Source organism: Solanum tuberosum, unplaced genomic scaffold (genome assembly GCF_000226075.1).
Source record: "Solanum tuberosum cultivar DM 1-3 516 R44 unplaced genomic scaffold, SolTub_3.0 scf00204, whole genome shotgun sequence".
Lineage (NCBI taxonomy): Eukaryota > Viridiplantae > Streptophyta > Magnoliopsida > Solanales > Solanaceae > Solanum > Solanum tuberosum.
Window position 1 is genome coordinate 362923 of NW_006239127.1, and position 8290 is coordinate 371212.

Genomic DNA, 8290 nt, shown 5'->3' on the forward strand with positions numbered 1-8290 from the left:
TATATATATATATATATATATATATATATATTACTTTGATGGTATCAAGTAGTAAACGTGAACTAGTAGTTAAAAACAGGGGGTATGAAACGTAAGGGGTACACACTTGTAAATAGTTTTCCTTTTTGGAGAATGTTCTTTTTTCCTTAAATTATCATAAAGTTGAATAAATAGATACATGTATCGAGATTTTTCACGTAGGACGTATGTGTCTACTTGTTCAATTTTATGATTACTTAGGTGACTACTTGTGTACACCCAAGATTGGAGGATATAGTCACATAATTAAATATCAACTGATGACAAGTTAAAAGACACATTTATTTATTATGCTAGACAATAATTGTTGAAATTCATGCATGTATATATCTTCTCATTTTATATCATGGCTAGCCCAATGACATGGTTTTCTTGGAATGTTATCACGAAATATTATAACTTAAATTTTAATAAAGACGACAAAATGTGTTTTTTTATTATCTGTTAGAACTTAGAAGTATTTTGATATCTATATTAGTGAGAGATCTCATGCTCAATAGAATTAGTGGCTTAAAATTTAAATATATTTTAAAATCCTTAAAATATTATCGTAATCAGTGGCAGATGCACATTCATGTTTATGGGTGATTGAGCACCCATTACATTTTGGAGCTAACAATATTATTTATAAAGGAAATCTAGTAATTTGTATGAATATGTAAATTGAGCACCAACTTCAAATTAGAAATAGTTGAGAACCCATAACTAAAAAATTTTGAATCCGCCATTTTGATCGTAAGTAAAATCTATGCAGCAATGAGACATAAAAGAAGCTCCTGACGTTTTGGTCTAATTCAATGAAATTATAAAGTGAATCATTAGAAGAATGGAAAAGAAATGAGCCTACACAGTGGAGGAAAAATTAGAATTGAAAATGAAAGTTAATATATTTAATTTAACGAGATTAAAAAAAAATCAACGTTATTTATTCACATATATGTACTGCCTAGCCAAATTAAAAGGATTAAAAATTTAAAATCTTTTATCAATAATTATATATATTCATACTTAGTATTTTTGAGATCTTTAATATTTGAGGATCAAAATAATAACTTTATTTACATTGTTTACTCGAAAATATATATACAAGGAAAATGACTAAGTTTTGAAAAATCGATTAAACTTATAGTTTAAGAGAAATCGAATTTCCAAAAGGACAGAGTCGCCACTTAATTTTTAGTAAAAAATCAAGAAAAATACAAGATTTTTTCAAAAGACTTAAACAGATAAAATCAATTGAAAAAGGGTTCGAGTTCAAATGTACATTCCGAGCAGGTGTTAGGCCCTCGGAATGCCCGCTAACTCGTGATTGACCGACGATTTGACCAAAATGATTTTGACTAATTTTGAAATTTTAACTAAGTAAAAGAACTCATACCGACTTTGACTAATTTTAAAATTTTAACGAAGTAAAGGAACTCATTTATTTTAACTAATTTTTGAAATTTTAACCAAGTAAAAGAACTCATTTATTTTAACTTATTTATTTATTGCTATTATTATTTTTATCATTTTTTTTATTTTTTTTTATCTTAAGGGGAATTTTTAAAAGGGGAATAACTTAAGTGTTGACAATACCAAAATTAAAACGGAAGCTAGGTAAATAAAATATGTATAAAATAAATATTTATACTTTTTGAATATAAAAGCGAAATAGCTATCTATGGGAATTTAATTAAGTTAAACTATAAAATAAATAAAGTTAGTCACATAATGTAATAGGTAAAGAGCGAAGGAAAGAAATATCAATTGGACCTTTGGCCCAAATTCGTAAACCTATCCTAATACTAAATGACCCAAAACATGAATTTGGGTTTATTTAATTACAATTTTGCTGCTGGGCCATTCTTTTGGGCTTTTTAGACCCATCTTCGCTGCCACTTGGACCTGCTAGAAATTGTTCAAGGCCTGGGGCCTATTATTTTTTTTTTCAACTTTCGGAATCTAAAAACAACAAATCACATTTCAGTCCATATTCATCGTCCTCCACCTGTACGCCAGTTTTCGCAATTTACCATAGGGACTGACTCGAGAAATATGGATGTTGGGCCTTTATGGCCCCCTTAGGGTAATGCAGGAGAAGAGGCAGAGTTCACGGAAGTTCCGGCAGATTTACATACAACACAGGAAGATAAGGAATATATTAGTGTAATGCGGAACTCTTCTCAACAAAAATACCATCAATTTAAACATATAGCTATATAATCCCAATAATACTTTAACATAATGACACATGTAAATATTACATGAATCATGCTCACTTTGCTAATCTTAACACTAGCTTTGCAAACATTTAACAACTTATAACAATTGAGAGGTTATACCCAACTAATTCCTTCATCCTATTTCAAGAAAAAAAACGAAAATAAGACTCTTGCTATCACAAAAACAAATGAATCGGACAATGCTACATTCCTGGAAATCTTATTTAATGATCAAAGCCATCAATGGAATCATATATTAAGACTAGATTATCATCTCAAGAACTAAAGAAAAGAAATTCAGCCTTAGGTATCACTGCTAGCGCAAATAACTGAGAAAATAAATTCAAACGAGGCTTAATCAGGCTGTAATATAAGAGAGCCAAAATTGGAGGGAGGGGGGGGAAGCAAACTACCTAAATGCCCATTTTTGAAAGCTCTATACAGAGGCTTACACTAGCAAACTAACAAATCTTTCTGTCTGCCATGGCCAAGGAACGCAAATGCTTTCTTAATTCATGACTCGAAATAACAGGGAAATAAGAAAATTCCAACAATGAGAATATGAACTCGGGAGGGGGAAAACATCAAACTTTCAACGAAAACGGAAACAAACAACAATAACATGGACTAGCAAACAAGATTCATCATTGATTTGCAGGCCAACAACAAGTCAAATACGACCCCAAGTAATAACATATACTCAACTTCGCATAGCCAAAAATTTAACAGAATCCCATTAAGAACAAAACAATACTTGAATCGAAAATAAGTATTACCTTCCGAAGAGCAGCGAACGGAGACGAAAACGGGCAGACGGGCTGCGACTCTTCCGCCACACAGATTCAAAACTCGAACAACCGACCGAAAGCTTTGAGCTGGCTTCGAAAAAGAAAACTTTTTGCTTCTTCGAATAAAAAAAAAAGAAAAAGGAGAACCGTCTAAAACTTTTAAGTGTAAAATTTGTTCAAAGAAATTCCAACCTTTTTCTTGACTCCTAATTTTCCAACTCGAAAAAAATCCTTTTTCAAAAATCCGCCCTCTCCCAATCACAGTGAATAAGAGCAAATATATAGAAAGGAAAAAGTAAATTTCGAAAAAATGGGGGGAAAGGGATGAAAAATCCGAATAAGAAAGGGCTCATTCCCAATTCAAATTTCAAAATTCTTTCACAATTAAGGAGAGACACCTTTTCTTGTAATTTTCGCCCCATTCCGAAAGAGGAAAGGGGAAAAAACGCGTGCCTCTTTCTCTGCTGTACCAGTTCTGGATTTCTTGTCGCTGGAGGAGAAGAAGAACAGTACGGGGTCATTTTGGTCATGCTGTACGTTGTATTTACTGTTGTTATTTGGAATTGTATGTTGGGGTGCTTATTACAAAAGAAGTGGGTATTGGATTTGAAAGTGGGCTGTTGAGAATTGTTATAAGAATTGGGTTGGCTACTGGATGTAATGAATTGGGCTAGAAATTAGGCCCAAAATTGGACTAAGAGGAGTTGAAGAAATTGGTTGGATTGGAATTTGAGAAATTGGCCAAATGAGTTGCAAAATTAGCCAATTTAAGCTACAAATATGGCCAAACTTAGTTAATTGGGACAAGTTCGGCTAGTAATTAAAATAAGATGAATTAATATAATTAATTTATGAGCTTATCAATCTTAACGAAATAAATAATCGACTTAATTATAAACTAATTATTTCAAAAATATAAACTATTATATATCTAAACTAATTAACCAAATATTTAAGTAAAACTAAAATCTTTTTGAGACAATTTTTGAATATTCTTAAAATGTACTAATTACATACATAATTATATAAAACATGTATATATATTATTTAAAAATTATAAAAATGACAAATTATTTAAGATAACTCGCAAACTATTTTATTTTTTTATAAAATTAATTCTTCTAAATCGTTTTTTTTTTAAACTAGAGAAGCTCAAAAATTAATTTCTATCGAGGAGGGTCAAAATTAGGTGTCAACATACATTACCCTTTAACCGTTCTAATCAAATGATAGAGGTATGCGAATAATTGGTCCGACCACCACTGTTATAAGAATGAAGCATAGTTTTCTTGTACTTGTCCAAAATCCATTGTCCTATCTGAAGATTGTGACGAGACCAAATATGTGAATGTCATTAGAGCTTATTGTAAATTAGTGGGCCTAAGTTATCACTGCAAATCAACATGGGTTGTGGTGGAGTGGTAAGTACTTCTTCATCCTTAATCAGAGGTCTCGGGTTTGAGTCCCCTTAGATACAGAGTCGACGTGAATTCAAATTTAATCGGGATCTAATATGAGTATCGAACACCGAGTAGAAATAAACAAAAAAGTCTACTTCAATATATGGAATTCTTGAAGTATTTGATTTTCATATCAGAGCCCTCTTGCTTCTCTAAGAAAGTTTAATGGGCTCTTGGTCTTGAAGCCCATGGATGAGTTCATTTGGTATAAATTCAACTAAATATATTAGCCCAATTGCTATTTGAAAATGAACTTAAGTAATATACAACATCAGTGACATCGTCGATGAAAAATTAATCAAAATTTAACTACTTTTCCATGCCGAATTATTATTTAGATCAAATACGCTCCAACTTGTAAAGGGACCAATCCCACTTCATCATCTATTTCCATTTTTTGAACTATATACATGACTTTCAACTACTATAAGTGAAACTCCAACATAATGCGCTAGAGTTTCGATAAATATCCAAAAGTGTTAGTTGCATAAGTTGAAACTCCATGTTATTATTATTGATCAGTTCGAACTTCTACGAGTGATACTCTGGCTTATGTACCCTATTCTGGCCGAACTAAGAGCCCTAAGACATGGACTTCTCATGGCCGTGGAATATAAACTTCATCCCCTAGATATCAATATTAACTCCTCGAAAATGGTTAAATTGCTGAAACATGATAAACACCCTTACACTAATTTATCTCTCAATGCAGGGCATTAATGGAGAAGCAATGCCTTCGGGGAGCTGAACAAGGTGATGCAGGGGGGACCCACATAAACCCCTTCGGTAAAAAAAATACATTAAAGTAATTTTTCTGTATTTATGTACATATATTAATTTTGAACCTCCTCATAAACAAGAAATAGGTTGTTGCATAGTGATAGATTCTTTTAAAGTTGACCCTCACGTCCAGGGTTCGAATCTCATTGTAAACATTTCTTTTTTTTTGCAGTATGTCTAACCACTAGTCACTTTCATCTCTGTAAATTAAAAATAATCATTGTCAATGATTTTAATTTTAAAATTCATAGGTAAAATTCTATGATAATATCCTAGAATTTCACAATGGGATTTGAAATTCCAACACAATGATCAGTTTTCAATTTTATAGGTTGAAAGGTGATTATTTGTGAATTTTATCCTTTAATAGTACTATATAATGTTTACGGTAAAATCAACAATTACAAAAAGTTAATACTCCCTCGGTCCCATTTTATATGACTCACTTTTCTTTTTAGTCAGTCCCAAAAAGAATGACACATTTCCATATTAAGTAACAATTTAACTATGAAATGTCTATTTTACCCTTAATGAAATTATTTACAGCCACACAAATTTCTATCATTCATTTTGGACCACAAGTTTTAAAAGTCTTCCTTTCTTTCTTAAACTCAGTGCCGAGTCAAACTACCTCATATAAAATGTGACAGAGGGAGTATTAATTAGCGCAGTATGACTCAACCTTCATTTTTATGCTTCACGGATTAACAATTCAATTTTTATAATTTATTTATTTTATCTTGGACCTTGCTATATGAATTTTCTAACATAATCATGAGTTAGTTTTGCCAAATGCTACCTCCTAATAAAATATATTTTTTATTCGATATCTGATATTCATATTATAATTTGATTAAAATTGCACCCAATTCCCGAGGCGATGCGGAGAGAGATCCCAACCAACCTCCATCAAGTGGAGTCTTTGTGTTCGATAAACATAACATGAAACCTATATTAAAGATGAAGCAAAGTGAATTTTGCTGAAGTCCATAAAATTTGAGATTTTAAAAAAGTTGATAATATAATTTGAAATGTATATCGTAGTATTCGTAATTTTTAAGTTTAATAACCTCTTAAATAAATTAATATTAGTTTGACTTTTGGTTGTAGGCATATCTCTAATTGATTGATTAGTAACCATGCACAGTAATGGCTTGCATGTCTAAAAAAAAAATCCTCCATCTTTTCCTCAACTTCTAAGTTTTGAGACAGCGACAAAAATATTTTTTAGCGGTAATAAATATATAAATAAAGAATGTTAAAACTTTTATCTGCTTTAGTTAATTGCCATTGAATTCACTATCGTGATAGACTTTAGGAATGTATGTATAAAAAGAGTGTTAATTATCACTATAAATATATATATTTAAAAATAATTAAATAATTATCGTTAATTAATTACGCTAAAGATATTTTTGATGTAGTAACATGCAACACACCTTTTTTTTTCTTTGGAAAAGGTCTAAAATTGCATTTTGGGATTTGCGAAATAATCTACTTTTAAATTTCATTTATAATTGGGATTAATTATGTCATCTTCGTACAAAAATTGACACGTATTTATTTTTATTAATTGTCAACTCAACTAATGTGATTATTACAAAATAAAACAAAAAGGGGGGAAAGGCCACATTTTGATTATTGCCTATATGATTTACAAAATTGTCCAAAATTACCCTTTATTTGTTTGAGATTGGCGAACTTGTTTATATTGCTATATTAATGGGAAATTGTTTGGAGAAACTTACATAAATGTACTATATTAAATTTTTTTTTATCATTTATAGTAATAACATTTTTTTTCACTTGATCACTTTTAATACATTTATAATATAATTCTAATATATATTATAAAAAAAACAATTTATTATTCTATTGATTGATTATACATTTATCAAGCATTTTAATACATTTATAATACAATGTGTCAATTTCTTACAAATCAAGTATAATATAAATATATACTATAAAGAAACAGTTATAATACATATATATTGCATACATAATTCATTTTTAATATATATTGCAGATTTAACATAGCATTGCTATAAATGGTAATAAATAAAAAGTATTTCTAAAATCAATAATTATTTATTAAAAGGTACCCATCCAAGTAATTTTTTCAAATTGTTTTATATCAGAAATAATCTACTTTTAATTTATAGTTAGGGTTAATTATACTATAATCTTCTTATGGTTTACTATTCAATGGTCCCAAATCCGGATAATATTTTAATGTGAACACAATTATATCAATACTAGATATAGGACCCCGTGCCAGCACGGGGCCCAGATTTCTATTTTCTTTGCAATAGAAACAGGGACAGAATTTTTGAGAGGGACTCAAAAATTCTCGAGAAGAAGATCTGTCCAACAAAGCTGAGACTAAAGTTACTTTGAGATTTGCAACTGGGACAGAATTTTCGAGAAGATCTCAAAAATTCTGTGATTTGATCACCAACGGTTAAAGATACGCCGAGACAGTTAACTGGGATAGAAATTTTCGAGGATGACCTCAAAAATTTCAATAAGGTTCATCGGCAGTTTGGAATAACTTTGAATACTTCCCAACAAGTGATCAGACAGATCTCAAAACACCAACTCCGAATGACGTTCGCTAAACTTGACGTGACATGACACTTGGCAGTGACATTTTCCAAACATTACTTTGAAAATCTATTTTCCTTAAAAACTTTTCCTTCATGCTCAATTATGTTTGCATAAAAAAAAAAAATGTGTTTTGTCTTATCTATCAAGAAGCGGGGGATCGGAGAAATCAACCGGAGATAGCAAGATAAGGAGCCGACAACTGAAGAGATCGACACAGATCAGTTCATTTCTTAAACTAACAATTTTTCTGTGGATACAGGTCTATCTGTTTGCCTCAGGATCAACATATTCCTCCATTCAATGAATATGGAGAAGTCAAAGGGCGAAGAGCTCCCAAAATTGACAATTTTTCTGTGGGTGCAGGAAATATATTATGCTGCATATATCAAAGATTTTGGAATATGAATAA